At 44.5% G+C, this 24,735-nt stretch overlaps 1 protein-coding gene and 1 pseudogene across 1 annotated transcript in view; both read right to left on the bottom strand.

The window, feature by feature from the left end:
- Positions 1 to 24,735, bottom strand: part of Stx8 (syntaxin 8) — a 251,618-nt gene that overhangs the window by 129,969 nt on the left and 96,914 nt on the right. The window lies entirely within an intron of this gene.
- Positions 9,904 to 11,055, bottom strand: LOC131916090 (actin-like; annotated as a pseudogene).

Here is a 24,735-nt window from a genome sequence, read left to right as displayed (position 1 = left end):
CTTGTTTGTTCTTGTCTGCTCTGCTTTGTTTGAAAGATGAGACTGTTTAACTTTCCCTTATAAAGATCTCCTGTTAGGAAATGTCAATTTCTATTTACTGAAATGAGCATTTAACCTTATTGGACTGCTCTAGCTTCATTTCCGTTGCTGTGATAAAATACTCTGACAAAAAGCCACTTAGGGGAGAAAGGGCTTACTTTAGCTCACAGTTCCATGTTACAGCCCATAATAGCAGGGAAGTCAAGTAGTGGGAAACTGAAACAGCTATCATATTACACCCACATTTGGAGCAGAGAGAAATGAATACATAAGTGTTCCATTGCTTGATTGTATGCAGTTAGATTTCTCCACTCTTCTACAGCTCAGGAAGCCCTGTCTAGGAAATGGTGCCACCCACAATGGGCTTGAACTTGCCACATCAATTAACTTTATTAAGATAATCCTCTACAGACATGCATACAGGTCAACCCAATGTAGATAATCCCTCATTGACTAGGCTGTTCAAATTGACAATTAAAGCTAACCAGTACACTCAGCAACTTTTGCACACTAAACAGAATTGTTCAAATCTTATAAACCTAGACACATATTCCTTGTTCTCAAAATGTCTGAGTAGTACCTTAGAAATTTTTTTTGTGTGTGGGGGGGGTTGGACAGGGTTTCTCTGTGTAACAGTTCTAGCTGTCCTGGAACTCACTCTGTAGACCAGGCTGGCTTTGAACTCACAGAGATTTGCCTGCCTCTACCTCCCAAGTGCTGGGATTTAAAGGCGTAAGCCAATACAACCCAGCTGAGCAGTGCTTTTGTTACACTGTGTTTTTGTTAAGCAAGCCATGATTATCAAACATCAAGTAGTAGATCATATTAGAACTCCCAACTGTTAGCCAAAGCTATTTGCTAACATTTTGTCACTCACAGTGATAGAAGGTGTGGATAATGTTCATACCTCTATTCTATTTCTTAATCCTCTAGAGAGTCCTTCATTAAGTATCTAGACTGACCACCAAAGCCCTGAACCTACCAAACCTTGGACAATCCAAATCTGAAAGTACTGATGCTTGGACAGAAGCTGCAAGCCACACTTACTCATGTATCCTTTCACCCCACCCACTAGAACTCTGTTCTCTTTGAAAAAAAGCCTACATCTCACGTTCCATAGGGTCTGTCTATACCAGAGATATTTCATTTTCGCTGGGACTTGCCCAGACCAATCAGATCTCAGCCTTCTAGTCCTATACCTCAGTGTCCACAGCATGTTCAGATTTGTGTGGCACAATGTCCTGGTTAGCTTTTGTTGTTGTCGTCCTTGAGATAGTCTCTCATTGTCTCTCTTTGGCTGGCCTGGACCTCTCTACATAGACCAGGCTGAGCTCACACACACAGAGATCTGTCTGCTTCTATCTCTGCCTCTAGGATTAAAGACATGCAGCACCTTCAATCAAAGACATTGGCCCCTTAGTTAGCTTAGCGTTGGTCCACCATCTCAGAAAGGACTGGCCAAACCAGATTGGCCTGGGAAATATCTGTGGGGGGTTATCTTGTTAATTATGTGGGCGGATCCAGCCTGCTGTAGGTGGTCCTCGGATGTATAAAAGGCTAGCCAAGCCCAGGATAGTGAGTGAGCCAGTGAGCAGTGTTTCTCCAGGGTTTCTGTTTCAAGTTCCCGCCCAGACTTCCCTCAGTGATGGACTACTGCCTGTAAGCCGAAATAAATCCTGTCCTTCCCTAAGCTGCTTTTGGTCTGAGTATTTTATCACAGCAATAGAAAGGAAACTAGAATACATGGTTAAAACAAAATAGGTTAGTCCCCAAAGAGAACACGAGAGACTGGAAACCTCCTCAATTTCATTTCTGGGCTCTTTCTTTTAGACCTTTACAAAACAGACTAGCTTCTCATGAAATTCAGAAAACTGTATTACTTCTAAATGAGCTTTCTATCACTTGTTTCCATTTGTTTTCATATACTTGGGGAGATTTAAAACACACAGCGATGACTCCATAAAGTGGTCTAACTATACCATACCTCATTTGGGCCTCCCATCCATGAGAGTGAACAGGGAAACTGTGGTGTGCTTTACAGATGTTAAAACAGGCTTACGAAAACTCTGTGGCTTGTCCACTTCAGATTTCTAACATGTGGTGAGGCACAAGATGATGTGGGGGTGGGGGTGTCTCTGGATTTCAATGCAAAGGCTTTGCTCAGAGGCGCATGCCATGCACAGCTCAGATTTCAGCCTAACTGCAGACTAAACATAGTCTGCATTTTTCTCATTCCTTAAGAACATCACCTTGACTTCTCCACATTTCCTCCTCTTACAGATTTCAGAGATGCCCAGGTAGTTGGGTAAGACTTGGGTGCAGACCAGGGCATCTGTGGTGGGAAAGTGAGCCATTATTCTTCATCATTTTCTCCTAGAAACGCTCCCTTGTTCTCTGACAGTTCTGTTTCACACCTTCTGTTTAATTTTATAAATGCATTGTTTTCTATTTCTAACAGACCTGTGCACAGTGTGTGTGTGTGTGTGTGTGTGAGAGAGAGAGAGAGAGAGAGAGAGAGAGAGAGAGAGAGAGAGAGAGAGGAAGAGATCAACACTTGGATAAGTTCTTTTTCTTCCTCATTTCAGTGTGACTATAATCTAAGAGAGGAGGAGGAGAAAGTGCATACGTGTGTGTGTGTGCACGTGTGTGTGCATGTGTGTATGTGTGTGAGTGCACGTGTGTGAGTGCACACGTGTGTGTGTGTGTGTGTGTGTGTGTGTGTGTGTGTGTGTGTCTGAGAGGGAGAGAGAGAGGGAGAGATCGCGAGCATTCCTGTAGTGGCTGTCTTTCCTCCAACTTTCTTCTCTTCATACTACCCCTAGGTTCCAGTTTTAGTAAATTTTCTCAGGCTATCTGTTGATTTATGGCCAAATGTTCACATTTAAAAATGAGGCACCTGAACATTGAATTTCAGAGTACTAAAATGAAGAGAAATTCCCAAAGCTTTCACAGGGAAGGCAGAAAAGTAGCTCACATACAGTGAAGAACTGAATGGAGAGCTTTACAGAGAAACCAGAGTGATACAGAACAGCTTCACAATTCCAACCAGAGGACAAGCTGGCTCCCACACCTTCCAGCCTGCAGGGAAGGGACAGTGATGTTCAAACACACCTAGTCTTAAGATGTTCACAGTCCACAGAACTGTCCTTTGGATGCTCTTAGAGAGTGTGTTCTACCAAAACAGCAATGGTGAGGAAGAGGAAAGATCCAGCAGACGGAATATCAGATATGTGCACCACAGAGTCAAAGCGTACTGAATTTCCCATGTGATGGAACAGAAGTCAGGAGAGCCAGGCAGGAGCCCAGGCAGTTGTCCAGATTGAACTAGGGAGTTGAAGGATCCAGGGAAGCAAGGACTGGCCAATTAAAAGATGAAATTCATAGGCAAACTACAAACATTGCACCAGCACACAGGAATCCCACAATCCTAGCTTAAGGATGGGGCTAAGTGGTGAATGTGTCAGCACAGGTAACTAGGCAAATCCAAAACCGAGAAGCAATTACCAGCTTTAGCGGGAAAGGGTATACTAATGAAATAAAGATCTAATCATAGCACACACCGTGGCTCAACCACAAACAGTATTTCCATAGTCACAATGCCATCAACACTGATTTAATGGAAACATGCGTGGGAAGTGGGAGAGAGGGAATTGTGCAGGATTACTGTAAGCTAAGGTGACATCTCCCATGGGAAGAAATAAACATTCCCAACACAGAAAACACTATGAAAAGCATCACATTCTGTGGAAAATGGATACTGCTGGGCATGGTGGCACATGCCTTTAATCCCAGCACTTGGCAGGCAGAGGCAGGTGCATCTCTGTGAGTTCAAGGCCAGCCTGGTCTATCTAACCAGCTCCAGGCCAGCCAAAGCTACATAGTGAGACCCTGTCTCAAAAATAAAAGCAAAACAAACAAACAAACAAAAAAGAAAAAAAAGAAAGAAACAACAACAATAAAAAAGAAATATGGATAACAATGAACACTGAAACACAAAAAAACTGCAAGAATTATTTGCAAGGAGTGGGACTTTGGGGCAAGGAAGGAACTGTTACTCTTGGAATGCCTAATGCTTATTTTCAAACTACAAAGTGGCATTATTTTGATAACAATAAAAATTAAATTTTAAAAGCTCAGATCCAAAGAAGAACGGTTAATAACAAACTCTACAGGCTGATAGGAAAAGGATGTGGCTCGGAAGCGCTGGTTAGGCAATAAAGAACACCAGCAAGTCAAGGGACACAATCAGAGGCGCATTCTCTACGGGCAAGCTTGTTCTATCTACATGATGTATGCACCACACGCATACCCAGTGCCCACAGGGCCAGAAGAGCGTGTCGGCTCCCCTGGAACTGGAGTGAAGGAGAGTTATGAGCTGCCATGTGCATGCTGGGAACTGAACCTGGGTCCTCTGTAGGAGCAGCAAATGCTTTTAACCTCTAAGCCATCTCTCCAGTCCCCAGAGCTACATTTTTTAAAAGAATTATTGAGATACAAAAACAAAACAAAACAAACAAAACAAACCAAAAAAAAAACAAAACAAAAAAAAACCCACAGAAGATGAACTAAAAGAGAAAGAGCTTGAAGACAAAAATTGGGGGTGGGGATCTAAAACTTTACAGCAGCTACTGAACAAACAAAGCACATGCTGGGCTGTGTGTGTTTGCAGGGCCTGCGATGGAGATGAGGCACTAGGGCTTGCTATGCAAATGTTCTACCATTGAGCTACACTCCAAGTCTTGGGCTCTCTTTGTGATAGAGTATCGGAAGTAGAAAGTGTTGGCCACAGTAAGGCCATCTTTGCCTCTACCCATCTAGTAATGCCTTCCCGATCAATTCGTTTGCTGTAAACTGGAAGGGGGACAGCCAGTCAGCAGATGAAATCATAGATTTTCTTGTGGAATACCCTCTCTGCAGGTAAAGAGCTGCCAGGGCTGTGGACCGTTTCTCCAAGGGACTTCACTGAATGTGGGTTTTTAACTGTGTTTCAATCTGACCACCCTTGAATACACTGACCATCAAAGCCTGGACCAGAGCTAAGCATCCAGACTCTGGAAGTAGATGTTGGATGGAAGCCGCAAAGCCACACTTACCAGGGCTCTGTCATGTGTGTTCAGTAACACAGACAAAGACCTATCAGCTAATCGGCTCTTCTTACTAACCCAGATAGAAAAGATGGGCTGAGAAAATGAGGCAGGACAATGCCTGGATCCTAAGAAAGCATGTAACAAAAGCCCCAGGCCATTATCTCCTGTGGGCAATGAGAAGTGTGTCATCTTCCAGAGACAAAAAAAATAAAAAAGAATTGAGGATTCTGAGAATTAAGTGAGGACATACACTAGAAAGAAAAGCAAGAGGCATGCACATCCGAATGTGCTCAGGGCCAGGCTACGGGTTGGAAATCAAAGGTGGGTCCAGGCCGCACCCCACACCTCTTCCTGCTGCTGCTTAGGATTACCCTATTGCAAATACAGTCCTCAGCCAGCCACAGCCCCTGGGAGCTTGTTAGACACGTAGAACCTCAGGCCCTACCTCAATCTAATGACCCCACCAAATTTTCATTTGAATAAGCTCCCAGGTGCTCCCTACCCATTGAAGTTGGAGAATCACTTACTCAGAAAGACAGAAGAAGTTTGGGGTTTGGCACTGCCCCCCCAATTCCCTGCAGGTGTAGATAGAAACGTAGGTGAACCCCAGGTGTCTAAAGCTACCTACACAGGACAGTCATTGACATAATAGAAAATCATAATCAGAGTCTAGCAACTATGTATCTTCTGGAAAAGGCATTGACTCCAAGATGCCTAGCTATTTCCTGGGAGCTCACTTCCAGGGTCAAATAGGAACACAGCATGAACCACAGATTTCCCTCTATAGCTGCCTATTTTATTTAAGCAAACAACAAAAGAAAGGCTAAACATTAATTTTAGTTGTACTTAATTGAATAATTTCTCAGGGGAATAGTTCAGGGAGAGTTTAAAACTGCCTGTTTCCAAAAGCCATTACAAATTGGCATATACTATAATGTCACTGTGCCAACCCAAACAGTGCGCTTTTAATGTCCCCTGGGCTGCCTTCACTCCAGATGTGTTCAGAACTCCTAGTAATATAACACAGGCAAAAACCATATTTACATGAAGCAGTATTTGGGATATCCTTTTCCAATTATCTGGAATGAGATAATAGACTCCTAATTGGAAGCACGGGGGTTGGGGGAGCCAGGTCAGTAGTTCCTCCCTCCTGATGCTTTATTAGTGAAAACGGAAACAGTCTGTTCAAGAGCAAGAGAAATCTCCTTTGCCACGGTTAATCATCTGAATGTCTAGAAGCTTCGAATTTGCCCTACGGTCACCTCTAATTAACCAGCTGATTTGTAAAAAGTCTGATCTTGTCTTTTCCTATGAATCGTAAGGAGGAGAGGGCTGGGGTTGGGAGGAGGGGGATGTGGAATGAAAATGGAAGAGTCCAAGACCACTCCGGCGAGAGAACAGACACCAGTGATGAGTGGACACGTGGCGACCCAACCCCCCTTGCTGCTTCAGTGGTGTTACGTGCTTGCACGGTGGCGCGGACTCTGAAGGCGTTTCCTTCTATTTTTAACTGATGACGGTCATCACACAAGTGCCAGGGAAGTCATCGTAACTTATAGCTGACGTGTACCTCACAGGGAACACGAAAGCCACCGAGGAGGAGTCGTCTGTCCAGTCTTGAACTTGAGCACACGGTTAGTGTAGTACATGCTTTCTGCTAATATCGGGAGGGTCTGCCCTTACCATTTATTACTGAACAGAAATAAAATTTAAGTAAAATAAGTATTCTTATACAAGTGAGCATGGTGTTCTGTCCCAGTGGAGACCCTGGACCCCATACATCACAGAGTGCCGCAGTGCGCCGTGCACTCAGGCATGCTCAGTTACTGACGTCTGTTTTCACAGATGTCACAGAGAAGCCATCTGAAAAGCAATGTACGATGCAGCTGTTCTTGGCTGGGAGCAAGATACACTTGGAAACCTTGCTCCCTAAGCGTTCGAGACTGGACCAAGCTTTCCAAATACAAATTAATTACCAAATTCTACGTGTTGACAAGCAAACGCTTGAATGTTTATGCTTCAATTTGACAAAGGAAATTTTAGCATATTACTCTTAAGCCTCTAAGGCAAACAAGCTCCATGTATAGGATTTACTTCATTACAGCTCTCCCGAAAATGTTTAAAAACATTTTAATCCTGAAATACAACATGCAGAGAGAAAACCAAAAGATCTATATAGACAGTTTAACAAAACAGTCACAAAACCAAAGCTGTGGGACCACCCCTCGCTAGCCCAACTTGAGTGCCTTGCTAGACTCAGCCTTACAAAACTCTACACTCACTTACCCAATGAGCAATCAGCAGACATCTACAACATGCCAGGCGGTGGTGTGCTGGGCATATATTTGAACACTTGGTCAGTACCACTTGCTGGCATGTTTGCTCAAATAACAGCTACCATGGAGTTCTTGATTGCTGCTTATCTGAGTTTCAAAGCAAATAAATACACAACTTTATCATATGGACAAGGGACATTTTGCACCAATAAATCTACCCGGGAGGCTTGAGCCCAAGGGATGTTTAAGGATATATCACTGTGGAAAGGACCACAAGAAAGGGCTTGGTGGTCACTAACACCCAGATGTGAACTTTTCTCTCTGACCCACATGAGCACTGACTGATTAACCCTTGAGGTTAGGCCTTTTCCTCCACAACAAAGGCCTCTCCACTCGGGAGCTACTTAGAATCTTCCCAAGCACCTTGCAGAGAGCTTTATTTATCACGCCAGGATTAGATCTGAAAAAAGCATTTGTTCTACTATAAAGACAGCAAAAATCCCTGGTTAGAAGACTAATGTTCTTTTAACCCAGAAAAAAAAAAAACATAGCTCTGCCTGAAGAGAAATAGTTTTACCTTATTAATCACCAAGTTCTCAAGTCAACTCAGCTTGTGAGAGCCTCCGAAGTAATTCAGCTGTTTCCACATCGCACATCAGAAAGTCCCAATAGCACACAGTCTAGGGTAATGTTAAAACAATATACATGGCAGCATCATTTCCTTACTAGGCTTCATTTCTGCTGGGAAAGGGGGAAATTTAAGCCAAATGATAATTTATACCAAGAGTCTACAAAGACGGTTATACAAGATGAGTCACTGGAATGTGGAACCCAAACCTCTTCTAAATTCTGTCAGGATCCACACAACACACAGCAATAGTATACATAATTTTATAAGAGCGATTATAAAGAATGCTCTAGAACTTCACTCACAAATATTTTTGTTTTCATTTCATTAGTGCTGGTGATTAAACTCAGGGCCTTGTGTGTGGTACAAACACACACTACCACATGCTACACACTCAGCCACAACTCAAGATTATTTCTAATGGGATATGTGACTTGAATATTCTAGAGGAGACCTGAGAGTCTCATATTTGTAAGGTCCTGGGGTCCTAGTCTCAGCACTGGAGGACAGGAAGAGGAAGGGGTGAAGAAGAGGAGGAAATGTTGGGGGCCCATGTGTTAAGAGTGGTGAAAGTTATCTATGAAAGTGTATACCAATATACAGCCCAAGAGCCTAAAAGGTAAATATCTTTGTCCTTTTTCAAGAAAGGATGAGAGTCCTAAAGTCAACAGTGAGTGTTCAGTCAACTTAAGCTGAAAAGTCCATAAGCATACAGAAGCCCGACACCCTTCTACCTCACTGCTACTTTCCTGCCAGCTTGAGCTCCCATTCTAATGGAAGAGAATCTCTCCACTTGGAACTGTGCACAGTTGTTTTTATGGGCAAACTCTAAATGCACACACAAAAGCAAATGCAGGGGTCGGGAGAAAAGCCCAAGAGTCCATCCACTTCACGGGGCGGGGAGTGAGGGTGCTAGGACTTCCTGCACACCGAAGAGACACGACTAGACCTCTGGGATAGTTTCCAAGCTAACTGCACCTCCCCTTCTAAGACCTCACAACTGCTCAGTCCTCATCCTCACCCAATACACAGTCACTATCCAAATTATCTTTCACATTGCAGCAGGACTGATAAACGTCCTTCAGAGCAAGTCTTCCTCACCTTCTCTCATTATAAATAAAGTTTTATACAGGACATTAGAATGCAGCTGCATTCACCCATTTACATATTAACTACGGCTGCTTTTGTCACACCTTGTATGTGAATTGTGTTTTTTTGTTTTTGTTTTTTACTACAGTACTTTTATTTTTCTTTACATGATGACATGTTGACAGGGCCTAATGTTCTCAGTGAACAGTAGAAAACCCAAAATTTTTCATTTCTTAGAGAACTGAATACAAACAAAAAAAAACCCCTTACATAAATAAATTAAAAGGATAAATACATTTACAGGTGTCAATGCAAATGTTTCCAACTCAAGGCAAGTAACAGCCTTCAGGAGGGAAAACATCAGAACAGAAACTGGGTCCTTAGGCTTGGACTTTCCCACCCTAGTAGACCAGCAAGGCAGAAGTGGTAACTAGTTCAGGAACCCTTGCCAGCCTCAGGGAATCCTGGAAGTCAGCTGTCCGTTAATACCCTGCAGAGATCACTGCATGGTGCGGCACACAGATCCACCAGGCTGGGCATTCCTCTTCCACAGTGTGCTCTTCCCCGCCAAGTGACTGAGCCACATGGACTAAGGACTAAATCAAGATATGCACAGGATCTCAGACATACACCAAGGGAACAGGTAACTTGAATACAAGGTCAAAAATCAGCAACAAATCCAATGATCCAGTGCTGATACTGGATACAAGCTTCAAGGACAATTTTCTTTTAAGGATTTTTCCAGGTTTGTGAGGGCTAGCATGAGGTGTGTACACTTGCCGGGTCAAACTGCTGCTTTAGAATCAGCTCCTAAGCAGATGCCTGGCACCTGCTCAGTCCATCTAGAAGCATCTGCCTCCTGACCACTGATCCACATCTCCTGGAAAGTGGACAGCAAGGCCAGGATGGCACCTCCAATCCAGACTGAGTACTTTCGTGCAGGGGGAGCAACGATCTTGATCTTCATTGTGCTGGGTCCTAGGGCTGTGATCTTCTTCGCCCTGCCAGCAATGCCTGGACACATGGTAGTACCACCAGAGAGCACTGTGTTGGCATACCGGTCGTTGAGATGTCCACATCACACTTCATGATGGAGTTGAAGGTGTGGTCTCATGGATGCTACAGGACTCCATGCACAGGAAGGAGGGCTAGAAGGGCACCTCTGGACACTGGGAATTGCTCATTGCCAATGGTGATCACCTGCCCACCAGACAGCTCATAGCTTTTCTCCAAGGAGAAGGGAGATGCAGCAGTACCCACTTCTTGCTCAAAATCCAGGGCAACACAGCACAACTTCTCCTTAATGTCACGCACAATTTCCCAGTGGGCCGTGGTGGTGAAGCTGCAGCCCTGCTCAGTCAGGATCTTTATGAGGTAATCTGTCAGGTCCTGGCCAGCCAGGACTAGCTGCAAGATGGTGTGGGGAAGGGCATCACCTTCGTAGATGGGCACTGCATGTGTGACCCTGTCACTGGAGTCCATCACAATGCCAGTGGTGCTCTGAGATTCATAAAGGGACAGTATGGCCCAAATGGCCACATCCATGGCTGGGCTATTGAAGGTTTCACTCATTGTCTGTGTCACCTCTCTGTGAGTTTGGGGGTTCAGGGAGGGCCTCAGTCAGAAGCACCAAGTGTTCCTCAGGGGCTACACGCAGCTCACCGTAGAAGGTGTAGTGCCAGATCTTCTCCACGTCATCCTAGTTGGTGACAATGCCATACTTGATAGGGGACTTTAGGATCAGGATATCCTTCTTGCTCTGGGCCTCGTCACCCATGTAAGAAGGAGTCTTTTGAGCCCATATCCACCATGACGCCCTGTCAGGGGCACCCAACGATGGAAGGAAACACGGCCCTGAGGGCGTCATTACCAGCAAAGCCAGCTTTGCACCGCCGGAGTCACTGTTGATGACGAGTGCTGTGACCTCTTCTTTCATTTTGATAGGAGAAGGATGGGGCGACAGAGCAGCAAAAAGGCGCAGGGCAAACCGGCAGCAGAGTGTGAGGATTTTTTTTTTTATTGAAGTCAATATGACATAGAAGTATTTTAACTGTTTAAACAGTTCAGTAGCATTTAATACATCCATAATATTGAACAACCACTAGGTCTGGTTTCATTCTCTTCACCCCCAAAGCAGCTCACACCCATTGCCTCTTCTTCCAGCTCCTGTGTAGGTAGAATTTTCTTTGGGCCACCAACCAGCTCCCAAATAAAGACATGGAGACTTATTAATTATGAATGCTCAGCCTTAACTTAGGCTTGTCCCATGAGCTCTTTTAACTTAATTTAACCTGTTTCCATTCATCTATGCTTTGCCTCAGGGCTTTTTACCCTTTTTTCATACTGTATGTCCTGCTTTCCTGCTTCCTCCATGTCTGTCTGTCTGGCCCCTGGTGTCTCCTTTTCTTTCTCCCCTGAGTCTAAATTCCTCCTCCTATTATTCTCCCTGCTGAAGTTCCTCCTATCCCTCCTCCCTCACTATTGGCCGTTCAGCTTTTTATTAGAGCAGTCAGGTGCCTTAGCCAGGCAACGTAAAACAGCAACACATCTTTACATACTTAAACAAGTATTCTGCCACATAAACAAATACAACACCATCTTTACATAGTTAAACGAATATTCCGCAACACTCCTGGGAATCACCAATCTCAAGTTTTACAGCTATTCATTTACCTATTCTAGACTGTTAAAATAAATATGATTATACAACACGTGACCGACTGTGTCTGGATTCTTTCATCTAGTACAGTGTACTCTCATGTTCATCTACATTGCACCATGTACCAGCAGCCATTCCTTCTAACAACTGAATACTGCATGGTGTGCATGGACCACATTCTGTCCAGACAATTATGTCTGTTGACACAATTACGATGGACATAGCTATGCCAGCGAGCATGTGGCTTGTTCTGTCCACTCCGACCCTTTGCCAGGGTTTGTTGACCGCTGAACTGCACTACATCTCTATCTACAAGCAGTGGTTTGGAGAATCGGTGTATATTAATGGTCACTGCTTGGAAAAGAAACACACCAGAAACAAACCGTCTATTTTTGCAAGTCTGGTTAAACTATGGTAAACAAGTAATACCAAGTGGCTCCTTGGATGGAGAAATCTCATACATAGACAAAGGATCTCTGGTGTTGACGGGGAAAAAAAAGTGAGGGCATACAAGGTGTGAGGTATATATTCTCTTTTTCTTAAGAAATGATCCAATATAAGAATACATATATCTACTTGAATAAAACTTCTAGAATCACAAGAATTTTTACACTTCATTTTGTGCATTTCTGGATTGTATGAAATATCTTACACATGCACTGTTTTCAGTTTTTAAATGACTCTTTCTAATTAGTGCTTGTTTTGTGACTGGCACATATTTGCGTACATTTATGAGGTTCAATATGATGTTTTGATTGATGTGTACACTGGGTGGTGGTGCAGAGCTGGTAATTGGTGCATCCCCCCTTCGCCTTCAACTCTATCATTTTTTCATGGTGAGTACATTCAAATGCTTTTCTTAACCCCTGATGTGCCAAAGAACACCTAAATTACTCTTCCATCAAAGTCCCCTGCACCTGTTCCTTCATCCTCCCCTCCCCACCCTCCTAAATCTCTTTATTAGCACTCTCAACAGCCATTAACTAAGTAAGAGAAGATTTACAACTTAGTTTTCTTATCAAAATTGTTTTAGGAAAAATAAAGGTAGGTATGGTAATTCATGCCCATAATCCCAGAATTTGGGTGGCTGAGGCAGGAGGATTACCGTGGGTCTGAGGCCACCCTGGTGTACATAGTGAGTTCAAGGCCAGTCTAGGCTACATAGTGAGACCACCTCAAATAAGAAAAGGGTGTGTGTGTGTGTGTGTGTGTGTGTGTGTGTGTGTGTGTGTGTATGTATGTTGTGTGTGTGTGTGTGTGTGTGTGTGTGTGTGTGTGTGTGACTCTCTTTCCTACTCTACCCCTCTCACATACATAGTGGAAAAAAACAATCAAATGCTGCTCAGGAAGAAAAATATAAAAGAAAGCAGTACGATACTATGTTCAAACTTGGCATGAGTTACTTACTTTATGGGCTATCGGTTTTTAATTACTTTATTTTCATTTTGCAGGTTGAGAACCTTCCCAGAATCTTCCAAAGGAAAATGAAGCTGCTTGCCCAACGTTAAATTTGCATCTGCCAGGAAGATCTGAAATGTGGTCCCTGGGTTCTGGGCTGACTCTGTCCTAGTTGTCTTCTGTTATTGCAAGCATGCCACACCTGTGGGGCCGGACACTACATCAGTGTGCCACACCTGTGGGGCCGGACACTACATCAGTGTGCCACACCTGTGGGGCCGGACACTACATCAGTGTGCCACACCTGTGGGGCCGGACACTACATCAGTGTGCCACACCTGTGGGGCCGGACAGTGGACAGTGTGCCACACCTGTGGGGCTGGACACCGGACAGTGTGCCACACTTGTGGGGCCGGACACCTCACAGTGTGCCACACCTGTGGAGCCGGACAGTAGACAGTGTGCCACACCTGTGGAGACAGACACCTCACAGTGTGCCACACTTGTGGAGCCGGACAGTGGACAGTGTGCCACACCTGTGGGGGCCGTACAGTGGACAGTGTGCCACACCTGTGGAGACGGACATCGGACAGTGTGCCACACCTGTGGAGCCGGACAGTGGACAGTGTGCCACACCTGTGGAGCCGGACACTACATCAGTGTGCCACACCTGTGGGGGCCGTACAGTAGACAGTGTGCCACACCTGTGGGGCCGTACAGTGGACAGTGTGCCACACCTGTGGGGCCGGACACCTCACAGTGTGCCACACCTGTCGAGCTGGACACTGCACAGTGTGCCACACGTGGACACTCAAATCTCCACACCACAGAGTTCAGTGCAGCAGTGTGTGACTCAGGCTTCAGCACTGAGTCAGATGTGTTGACCTCATGAAACTGTCACTTATCACAGGCTGCTCCACAGCTGGCTCCCCACCCCCAACTCTGGCTGGTGGTCACCTAAGTTTTGAAGTCTGGTTGCCATGAGTCAGGTACTAGACCTGAGCCTGGACAGCTGAACAAGAGTACAGCAGTTTGGTGGTAGGACATTTTCCCATCTGTCCACGTCTTTCCCTGTGGGCCCCAGTACCAGGAATCAGCCCACCCCCTGTATCTACTTTGTTCTGGATCCCTGAAGATCTCTGCCTACCTTCTCAATTGGTCTATCTGTCCCTTAGCCTTCTCCCTGGGATGAAATTGCTGCAATTCCCCAGCCACAGTCAGGTTGATATCAACCTTGACAGACACCCAGCCAGGGCAACACCGCCATCTTCCTACTTCTGCCCATGCTCTAGGGTGCCTGGCCAGCCTTCCTCTGCCTATCACTAGGATCTCCACCTCTCTGACTCCTTGTCTCCCCTGCAAATCTCCAGTTTCTAGATCTTTTAGCTCCTCCCTATGGGTCAGGACTGACCCATTATAATAAGCTATAGGTAGATACATTATTGACTTTTTCATAGAAGCTTTCTGGACAGGACACTGAGGTCTGCGGTATATATGTGGTATGTTTTTCTCAAAGTTACAAATAAAATAGACTCACATCCAAGACTGAATATAATCTTTTCTCTTGGTGTTGCTTCTATCCAAAGTACTTCATATATAGTGTGAAAGAGCAAAGATACATGCATCCCCCTCCTTCAAGAAGTCTAGAATTTAGTTGAGAAAAGACAAACAAGTAGTTATAATTTCTACAAAGCGCAGGATACCCCATGGCACTCAGAGTGCAGAAGAACATCCCCATCTGGGAATGCACAGGGAAAAACTTGAGAATGGGGGTAGCTGTGGCTAAGTCATATGAATGGTCAGGACTGCCTAGGGGGCGAATGCAGGCCATTGTTCTTCAGTAGACAAAGTATGTATTTCCAGTCCTATGCATTAGTTATGAGCAAATCAGCCTGTTCTTCCTAAGGAGCTGGCTATGTATGTGAAACACCACCACATCACCCAGCATGGTGAAAAAAGTCTTTGAGAGAGTTATCATTCCACACTTTATAACATCTCTAAGTCTAATTATCACATATATCTTTGTCCAAGTTTGTTCTCAACAATCTGTTTAAACCATACAATTCATACACTCATTATATTTTAAAATTACATATTCTGTTAAGAGTTGTATAAGAGACACAACTCCTCTGATTGTCTTTAAAACAAAAGTGAAATGAAGTAGGGGGAACACTCACTTAATTGCACTTAATGATAATTGCTACTAGCTACTGAGTGTCTCCATACCTCACTGACTTCAAGCATCATCACCCAGCAGTTTCCACAGTGAAAGGAAACTACTTAAAAATCTTGCCTCACAATCCATTATGATTGTTTCAGCTCATTAAGATCTTATCTTGCAATTCCTTCTACGCCACTGCAGGGCAGGCTCGCATCCCTTCTTGCACTCAAGGGAGAGGTGTGCTGCACATCTACAAACACGCAGTCCTCCCGTGGCTGGCTGCCTACTCCACTGCATTTGGAGCTCAGCACAGGCGCTGTCAACAACTAAAAAAAGCTCAACACACACACACTGAGCGGCTAGGCTGCAGGCGGATGGTCTGAGTCTCTCCCGCCTCCCTGACATACGTGCATGTGCACAAGAAGGTACAGCAAGGCTTTAAGGTCATATCCCTCATCCTGTAAAAATGGCTCTCTTTTCTCAGTCAAAACTAAATGGCACCCTGTTGATTAGAACCCACACAATCTGCCTTTTGATTTGATACTGTGCCTCGCAGCCCCAAATTTCAAATTTTGATATTTTGAGGGATTCCTTTTGTGTCAATAAAGGCACACGAATATACACATCCATGTGTATACACAGACCAGTAAGAGCTGGGGTAGAGAACCCATTCTCTGAAGATTTGCTGAGTTTCTGAGTGAGAATATAAAATAATTCTATTTAAGCTACAGGTAGATACAACCATCGGGTGATAGGCAGATAGCCTAGAATCCCTGTTTCACCACTAATCACCTTTTAATCTGTGACTTGTGCTAACTACGTTCAGCATTTCTAACTCACGTTTCCTATCTCCTCCTGGGATATAGTGCTGGGATATAGAGGTTTATGAGCACTTACTAACTTCCAGAGAGAATGGATCCTAGCAGTAGGCAAGTGAGTTGTTTACAAACAAGAACACAAAATACAATCCTACAAAACTCAAGTTGTATGCAGTCATCTGCTTAAAGCCTAAGGGAATTGGTCCTGGGACATGGGGAATACCCAAATCCAAGGATGCTCGAATCCCCTCTAAAAAGTAGTGTTCATATTTGCATACAACCTGCACAGAACTTTCTCCACTTTAAGTCACCTCTAGATTACTTAGAGCCTGGTGGAATGTAAATGCTCTGTCAAGAGCTATTACAAAGCATTATTTGCAGAACGATGGGATGGAGAAAGTTGACACATGTTCAGCACAGATCCAAACCACTGGCCTGTTTTTAACGGGAGCTGGTTGAATCCACAAATGGCCAAATCTACAGATGCAGATACAGAACCCACGGATACGGGAAGCTGATGTACATGGCAGACCAGTTCCCAGACAGCCACCATGCATTTTTTTTTAGATGTACTTCATCTTTAATTTTGTGTGTGTGTGTGTGTGTGTGTGCGCGCACGCGCGCGCACGCGTGCGTGAGCTTGCGCACACTTGCACACACTTGCACAGGATCACATGGAGGTCAGACTGGAGGATCCCCGGCACTGGAATTATAGATTCCAGTTGTGAACTACCTGATATGAATGCTGGGAACTGAACCCAGGTACTCTGCAAGAGCAGTACAAGATCTTAGCCATGGAATCATCTTTCTAACCCCTCTAGCACATTTTAACAGTAACAATTCATTGAGCCATAATCCATCAGGATGTATGCAAGCCTCAGTGTGCTGTCACTGCGCCATGATGGGAAAGTATCATCTTTGTGTTTCCAGCACAAGGACCTTGGCAACCTGAGAGGTCTGTCCACTGAAAAGAAAGAACAAAGTTCATGTGGTATTTCTGCTACATCACAATACATACAGCCCTGGAAAATCTCACATCTCACCAAATTGTACTTTAAAACAACAGAGCTTCTGGTAGAAACCACAGTTGGGTAGGCCATTTTAAGTAGAGTACTAGAAGAGAAATCGCCAGGGAGGCGACTTGGACAGCCCAGGCAAGCAGCTTGGCTGTGGCTGCCGTAAGGGATATTGAATGTACAAATGGCAATAGAGTAGCAACACTGACTCACAGACACAGTCAAGTTCTGAGCCAGAGGACTGGTGTTCAGAGGTGGGCATGGGAGGGGGACTTTTGCCTGGAGCCCAGGATGGGGGCACTGACTCTGGGGAGTGAGCTGTGGGCACAGGGCTCTTTAATTTTCTTTTCTTTTTTCTTTTTCTCTTTCTTTCTTTCTTTTTTTTTTTTTTTTGTTTGTTTGTTTGTTTTGAGACAGGGTTTCTCTGTGTAGTTTTGGTACCTGTCCTAGATCTCGCTCTGTAGACCAGGCTGGACTTGAACTCACAGAGATCCACCTGGCTGGGCTTAAATCTGTTGGGATTAAAGGTGTGTGCTACTGCCGCCCGGCTGGGCTCTTTACTTTTCTTAAGACAAGTCAAAGAGCTGGTGCCTGGTGCCTGTCAGGGCTCCTCCCTCCTTGTTCACCCAAGGCTGAAACTACTGCTGTACTGCCTATACTCTTGCCAGAGACAAGCTGCCCGTGGACCAATCAGGTTTCCCGTAGACAGCTGACATCAAGGTCCCCTCCTCCTCACTGCAGCTGAGATGTGTCAGGGAGTCATGGGACAGCTCACACTGTGATCAGCCTGTTCTTCATGGCTGTAGACTCCTCCAGGCTCTACGCTGGGTTAGAGCGGCCTTGTTCTAAGTCTGCTTTTCTAAGAACCCTGAGAGAAGAGAGGCAGCCACCCTTGAGGAGGCAAATCCTCCCAACATGCCCCATGGGGTGGCAAAATTTAAGGAAAAGAAAAAAACAACTGTGCTGCTGACTCCGTGACAGAACCCCGAAGCCAGGCCCCCTCCCAATTTCATTAACTGAGGAAAGTGATAACCTTGACTTATCTATCAAGTCAACAGAGTACCGCGCCATCTAATGTGTTGGCATCAGTACGCAGTGCTGGATCACAAGCACTATGCTTTCTCCAGATACTGGCTGAGGCAACTGGATGGCTACTCTCCACTGTCAACTGGACTAGGGTTAGAATCATCACACAGGAGTCACACTTCTGGGCCTATTTCTAAGGGGATTTCCAGAGACTTTAGAAGGGAAGACCCACCCTGAATGTGGACGGCATCATCCCATGTCCTGGGGCCCTAGACCGAATAAGAAGGAAAGACAGAAAAGAAAGGCAAGAACACCAGCATTCATCTCTCCATTCATGGCTGCAGACACAATGTGTACCAGCTGCCTCATGTTCCGGCCACCACGCCCTTCTCACCATGATGGACTGCGTCTCTGAAACTGGGAGCTAAATCAAACGAACCCTTCCATATGTTGCTCCTTGTTAGGACATTTCCTAACAGCAGTAAGAAAAGTAACCAACACACCGTGTTTGCCCAAGTGTCTCAAAAAGCGCCTTCCCTCCCTTTCCTAAAGCAGGAACATTCCCAGGATTACATGCGGGGTCGCAAAATGTCCCTCAACGCTCTAAGGCCCTTAGCACATGGTAGTCCCCTCTCTATTCAAACTCCTCATTCCCCAACAATAAAGTCAAATGTTTTAAAATGCAGGAACAGACAGGACATACAACTTCACCGTAATTTCCGGTTAGAAAGAAATAGTTGAAGGAATACGTCCCAATTCCAACGTTTGTTATTCTCAAGGCTTTAAAGCAAGAACACACTTGGCTGTTTCACTTTAGCTGCTTTGGTTTTTTGTTTTTGTTTTCTTTTTAGTTCTCAAAGAAAAATAAAGAAATTTCCCATTCACTTTATAAGTTTTATTATGGTAAAACAAGATGTGGAGCAAACATCTCAGAGTCCCAAACAGAGTTAATTAATTCCAGTAGAACTTCCTTGCATAAGGCCAGTGCCTGCAAGCAGATGTGCTGGCTAAACCTTTCAGGTCAATCTTAGCACATTATTGGAAGTAACCTCCCAGTCCTCAGAAAAAGTCTGGCATGCAGCTTGCAATCTACGGCAAGCAGCTCAGACACATGGATTTAACATCTCCTGAGTGGGGCTCTCCACTTACTTCCAAATCTCGCATCTAAATAGAAAGAAAGAAAAAGTCCCATGATGGTGTATTTACCATACTATTGGCCACTAAAAGAAAAGACGAGGAAGCAGTTTTGAATGCAGTTACCACAGACGTGTTTGGGGAACTTTCACCTTGTTTCTCATAAACTAGAAAGTGTACTTGGTGTTCCTTTTGATTTCTAATGGCCACTGCATTTAAACTGTTAACATTTCATTTCCAACACGTGTCTGCTTCAGAGCTGGCGGCTGGACTATTTATTTTGCTAGCTGGTGATAGAATTCAATGCAGAGACTTTGAAAACATTTACAAGGTTTCCTTTAACCTTCCGTATGCTTTCCAAATTAGACTGCTTTGAATTTTATTAGCTGAAGGTTTACATACTACAATATTGACACCGTTACCTTCAGGATACATTGTTTATGGCTCAGGTGTGGTTGAAAACCTTCTCTTCCTTGGGATATCCAGGAGGCTGAGGACAAGAAAGTTGAGCGAGTTCACTCCAGAGCCTCAAGTTTTCCTTGGGAATCAAACAAGAGTAAGGCCACACAAGATAAGGGTGTAGTCAGGGAACCAGGTGTGAAAATAGTTCCCGTCTCCTACAAAACCATAGGCTTCCTCTGTGGACTCCCCAGGGCTTTATAATCACAAGCACTATCCTCCCAATGAACTCTTAAGGTGGGTCCTTTGACACTGGCATCCTGACAAGATGGACAAGGCATGAGCTTGGACTCTAGACCAGTCTGAGTTGGAACTGTGATTCTTTGCTATTAGTTATGAAACCATACTCAAACCCTTCACCAGATCTACAGACTAGGAATGGTCATTTTCACCCCATAGCTTTATTGTGAGTATTTGCATTGAACAGTTGCTAGATTACTAGGTTTGGATGAAGTCAAGGATCCTCTATCATGGCTGAGGCTGTAGCTCAGTGGTACAGTGCTTGCCTAGCGTGTGTAAGGCCTCAGGTTTAATGCCAGCACTACACAAACATCCACACAAAAACCCTCTATCACAAGCCTTTCTCAGCACCTTCAGTTCACAGGGTCACTTGTTGCACAATCACTTACGCCACCAAAACCCGTCTGTTAGCACTACTGAAGAGAAAAAAGTGAATCATTTTAGTTTCTTTCAATAGGTAGTAGTGATGGTTTTGTGGGTACATAATTGTGTCCAAACTTACTAAACTGCATGCTTTACCTGTGCATAACCCTTCATGTGTGGGGAAAAAAAGACGTGTGTGTGTGTGTGTGTGTGTGTGTGTGTGTGTGTGTGTGTATCCCAACCAACTTAGTCCCTTTTTCTGAGGCACACACCAAGTTCCTGGTGGCAGGGCACACAGACACTAAAATGAGGCACTCCAAAATGGTGACTCCAAGTTGCTGTCTAACATATCATGGGTTCATCAAAGAAGGGGACAATTCTGCCCAGGATGGCGCCGAAGAGTGTCATGAAGAAAGACAGCATCCCAATGATGATGACGTCTCCCAGATAGAGCAAGAAGAATGGCATGAGCAGAGTGAACAATGTATATAGAAGGGGAGTGGGAGATGATAAGGTCAGTTTGGCTCATGCCCCATGAGACTGCTGAGGCCACGGTGGACTGCAGGTTGCCAGTGGCCAGAAGTTGTTATTTTAACTTCCAAGTAAGAAACCACCAGAGGCTTTTGGCATGAACAATAACACAGATCAGGTTACTTTTTAAAGATAATTCTGTCAGAAGGAAGAGAGACAGAATGGCACACTGGAAGACTGGTGGCAGGAAGGGCAGGTCGGCAAAGCTCTCTGAAAAGAGGAGGCCTCAAATCAAAGGCAGGGCACATGGGAACTCAGGTGAGGGGCTATCCACAAATTTCCAATCTATAAGAAAATTTGGGATAGTAACATTGATAAAAAGATAAAGAATGAACTCCAATTCCAGGGGATCCAATGCCCTCTTCTGGCCTCTGTGGGCACTAGGCATGTACATGGTGCACAGACATACGTGTAAGCAAAACACTCATACACATCAAATAAAAATAAAGTAAGTCGCCGGGTGGTGGTGGCGCACGCCTTTAATCCCAGCACTCGGGAGGCAGAGGCAGGCGGATCTCTGTGAGTTCGAGGCCAGCCTGAGCTACCAAATGAGTCCCAGGAAAGGAGCAAAGCTACACAGAGAAACCCTGTCTCGGAAAAAATAAAAATAAAAATAAATAAATAAATAAAGTAAGTCTTAAAACAATAAAGAACGGAAGCAGTGTGGCAGGCTGGTGAGGAGGGATGCTGAGCTGCATTTTTCTCATACTGTACTTGTAGGCCTCCTTCAGGTGAAGACGTTGAGTAAAGCTGAAAATGGGGCTCTAAAAATCACGGCTGAAAACAGAGAGCTGCAGTGATACTGTGTTCCCCAATATATTTTGCACCCTAATAAACTTATCTGGGGTCAGAGAACAGAACAGCCACTAGATATAGAAGCCAGAAAATGGTGGCACACACGCCTTTAATCCTAGTATTCCAAAGGCAGAGATCCATGTGGATCACAGTGAGTTCCACACTGGAAACAGCCAAGCATGATGACACATGCCTTTAATCCCAGGAAGTGATGGCAGGAAGCAGAAAGGTACATAAGGCGTGAGGACCAGGAACTAAGTTTGTTAAGCTTTTAGGCTTTTAGCAGCAGTTCAGCTGAGATACATTTGGATGAGGACTCAGAAGCTTTCAGTCTGAGGAAACAAGATCAGCCAAGGAACTGGCTAGGTGAGGTTGGATGTAGCTTGTTCTATTTCTCTGATCTTTCAGTGTTCACCCCAATACCTGGCTCTCAGGTTTGTTTTTATTAATAAGAGCTTTTCAGATTTGTGTTACAGAAAGCAGTATGCAAGGCTGCAGCCACAGAAGGGGTTAGGATCTGTTAGCTGTGAGGACAGGAGAGAACCCCAATAAGAGCATGCAGATGGGGGGAACAGGGACAGAGCCCTACAAAGACCAGACTTCACCCTAGGAAGCAGGCTATGCTCAACGGGCTGCATGCTGCCTTCGCACTGTTTATCTGCATCATGAAAACATACCAGTTCCCTACAAACCCCTAAGAGCTGGAGAGCTGTGAAAGGGATTACTGTAGTCAGTGTGGACTGACCTGGTACTCACCACTTAGATAATACCTAGACAGTAATGAGTAAGAAAAAGACACACGCGGAACTCTTTTTAAAGAGCAGCTTACATGCTAGAAGAAAATTAGGTTAGATTTTAAGGGCCTTAAATGATACCTAAAGGATTTTATCTTCCTCCTCTATATAATAAGAAAACAACCAAAGTCTTTTTTTAAGTATGACAATCATACAACAAGAAGAGTATTGTAAATGTTTAACTTTGTGAAGCAGTGAGTATGTTAATTAGCATGATACATTATATAGTCACGATGTATACATATTTCAAAACTTGTTATATGTGGTAAATAAAGACTTAGGCAATTAAAACAATGTAAAACCAAAAATGAATTTTAAGAATGGAGTCTATATAAAGTGGGGGAAAACAGGGCTTCTATGGGGAAAGAACCCTTTAGAAGTGACTATAGGAAATGTGATTTTGGTCCAGGGATAGGTAAAGAAAGAGAATATAAGCCTTGCAGTCAAGTGAATAGCATGGATCCAGAAAAGTTCCATCAACTGGTAAGACACTTGAATTTTTTCATTTGGCATGTATTAACTGTACGTGCTGATGCGGGCCATGTGGTGCTGTGACTCCTATGCCTATCAGGTAGGGATAAACTTAAAAAATAAATGTATCTACCACCTCAAACTTCCCGGCTCTTATGAGGCTAGGTCCTAATTTTTTTCTTTTAATTACTTTAGATATACAATGCCTTGTCACCATTATTAGTACTTTGCAAGGATGAGGCTTGAACTCAGGGCTTTGTGTGTACTAGGCAAGTATTCTAACACTGAGCTACACTCTTGATTATGGAATAGATTATTGTTAATCTTAGGTATTTTCTTAATGTATGCCCTCCTCTGATGTAATTAAGATGGATGAGTATGATAAGCCCAAGGACTGCAGGAAAGGCAACTCAGGAGTGGACAGGTGTCCTCAGGAGCACAGACAGGGTTACTGGGCAGCTAAATTCATGATTTTAAAAATGTTTTTATTTCAGTATGTATCCATCGTAAGTATGTGTGTGGCTATGTGCATGTAACAGTGTGTGTGTGAAGGTCAGAGGTCAACCTGCAGGAGTCAACTTCTACCATGCAGGTCTTGGAGATCAAGCTCAGGTCATCAGCCTTGGCAGCAAGCGTCTTTACCCGCTGAGCCATTGTCCACCCAGTGATTATTAAGACTTTGAAAATGTCAGTACACAGGTAGAAAGAACTGGCGGAGGAAAGATGACTGGCATGCTTAGGACAGAACCCAGACTCTGAGTTGCTCAGGCTCACAGTTGGGACAACAGTCAGAATGGTGACCTGCATGATGGGGTAGGTGCTGAAGAACTGACTCAGAGGTCTGCAGGAGCTGAAAGACACTTGGCTGGCTCACCAGGCAGAGCTCTGGACAGAGGGATCCAGGCCAGTTCATTAAAGAAAAAGCAGCATTGTGTGTGTGCTGCCTCCCACATCTGTTCTTCCCTAAGTCCGTGGAACGAAGCAAAGTCTCTGGGCAAGATACTGATTCACGTTTCTCAAGTGCTGACTCCTGGTTTGGATACACAGCTGAGGTCAGAATGCTCAGGTCCATTTCCAGCCAAACTGATTTTAGAACAGGCCAGCAATCACAGAACGTTCTTCCGTGCAATAAATATGAAAATACTTAACTTCCCGGGGGTATTAAGAAGCATAAATCATGTCTTCAAAGGCCTGTGATGAGCTGAAATAGAGAATTCAAAGTAGAAAAATACAAGGCCAGCATTTCGACAGTCACTGGGTTGTGAGCAGAGAGCTGGGCTATGAACTTAATGAGTTTCATGATTTTGAAATTTGTCAATGGTTAAGTATCAGGCTGCTTAGACCCCGATGACTTACCCACCTGTCTATATGTGCTTGGCCTCCACACTCGTCAGCTTGCCCAAAACGGCCACTTTCTTTCCTCCTCCTATTTCTCCCCCAAAGAATGTCTTAAAGGAGCCAGCTATGAACAAGAGAATTCACTCCTCAGGACCTAAAATGACTTGCAGCTGGCAAATCCAACTACAATCGTACATCTATCTGTGAGGCTGAGAAAACAGCCTTGGAGCGGCGGGGTGTGGGAGAAAGGAAGCCAAGAGAAGGAACAGAGAGCAGGGGTTGTCTGTTAACTGGTTTATGAGTGGACAGCTGAAGGGGTGTAAGTCCACCAACTCCGGCTTTGTCAATGCATACCAGAAATAATAAAGACAAATGAAAAATTAAAAAACAGCTGAGGGGCTGGGGAAACAGAG

This window comes from Peromyscus eremicus, chromosome 8a (genome assembly GCF_949786415.1).
Source record: "Peromyscus eremicus chromosome 8a, PerEre_H2_v1, whole genome shotgun sequence".
NCBI lineage: Eukaryota > Metazoa > Chordata > Mammalia > Rodentia > Cricetidae > Peromyscus > Peromyscus eremicus.
The sequence above is the reverse complement of the archived record's forward strand: the minus strand, read 5'-3'. Positions and strand labels throughout refer to the sequence as shown.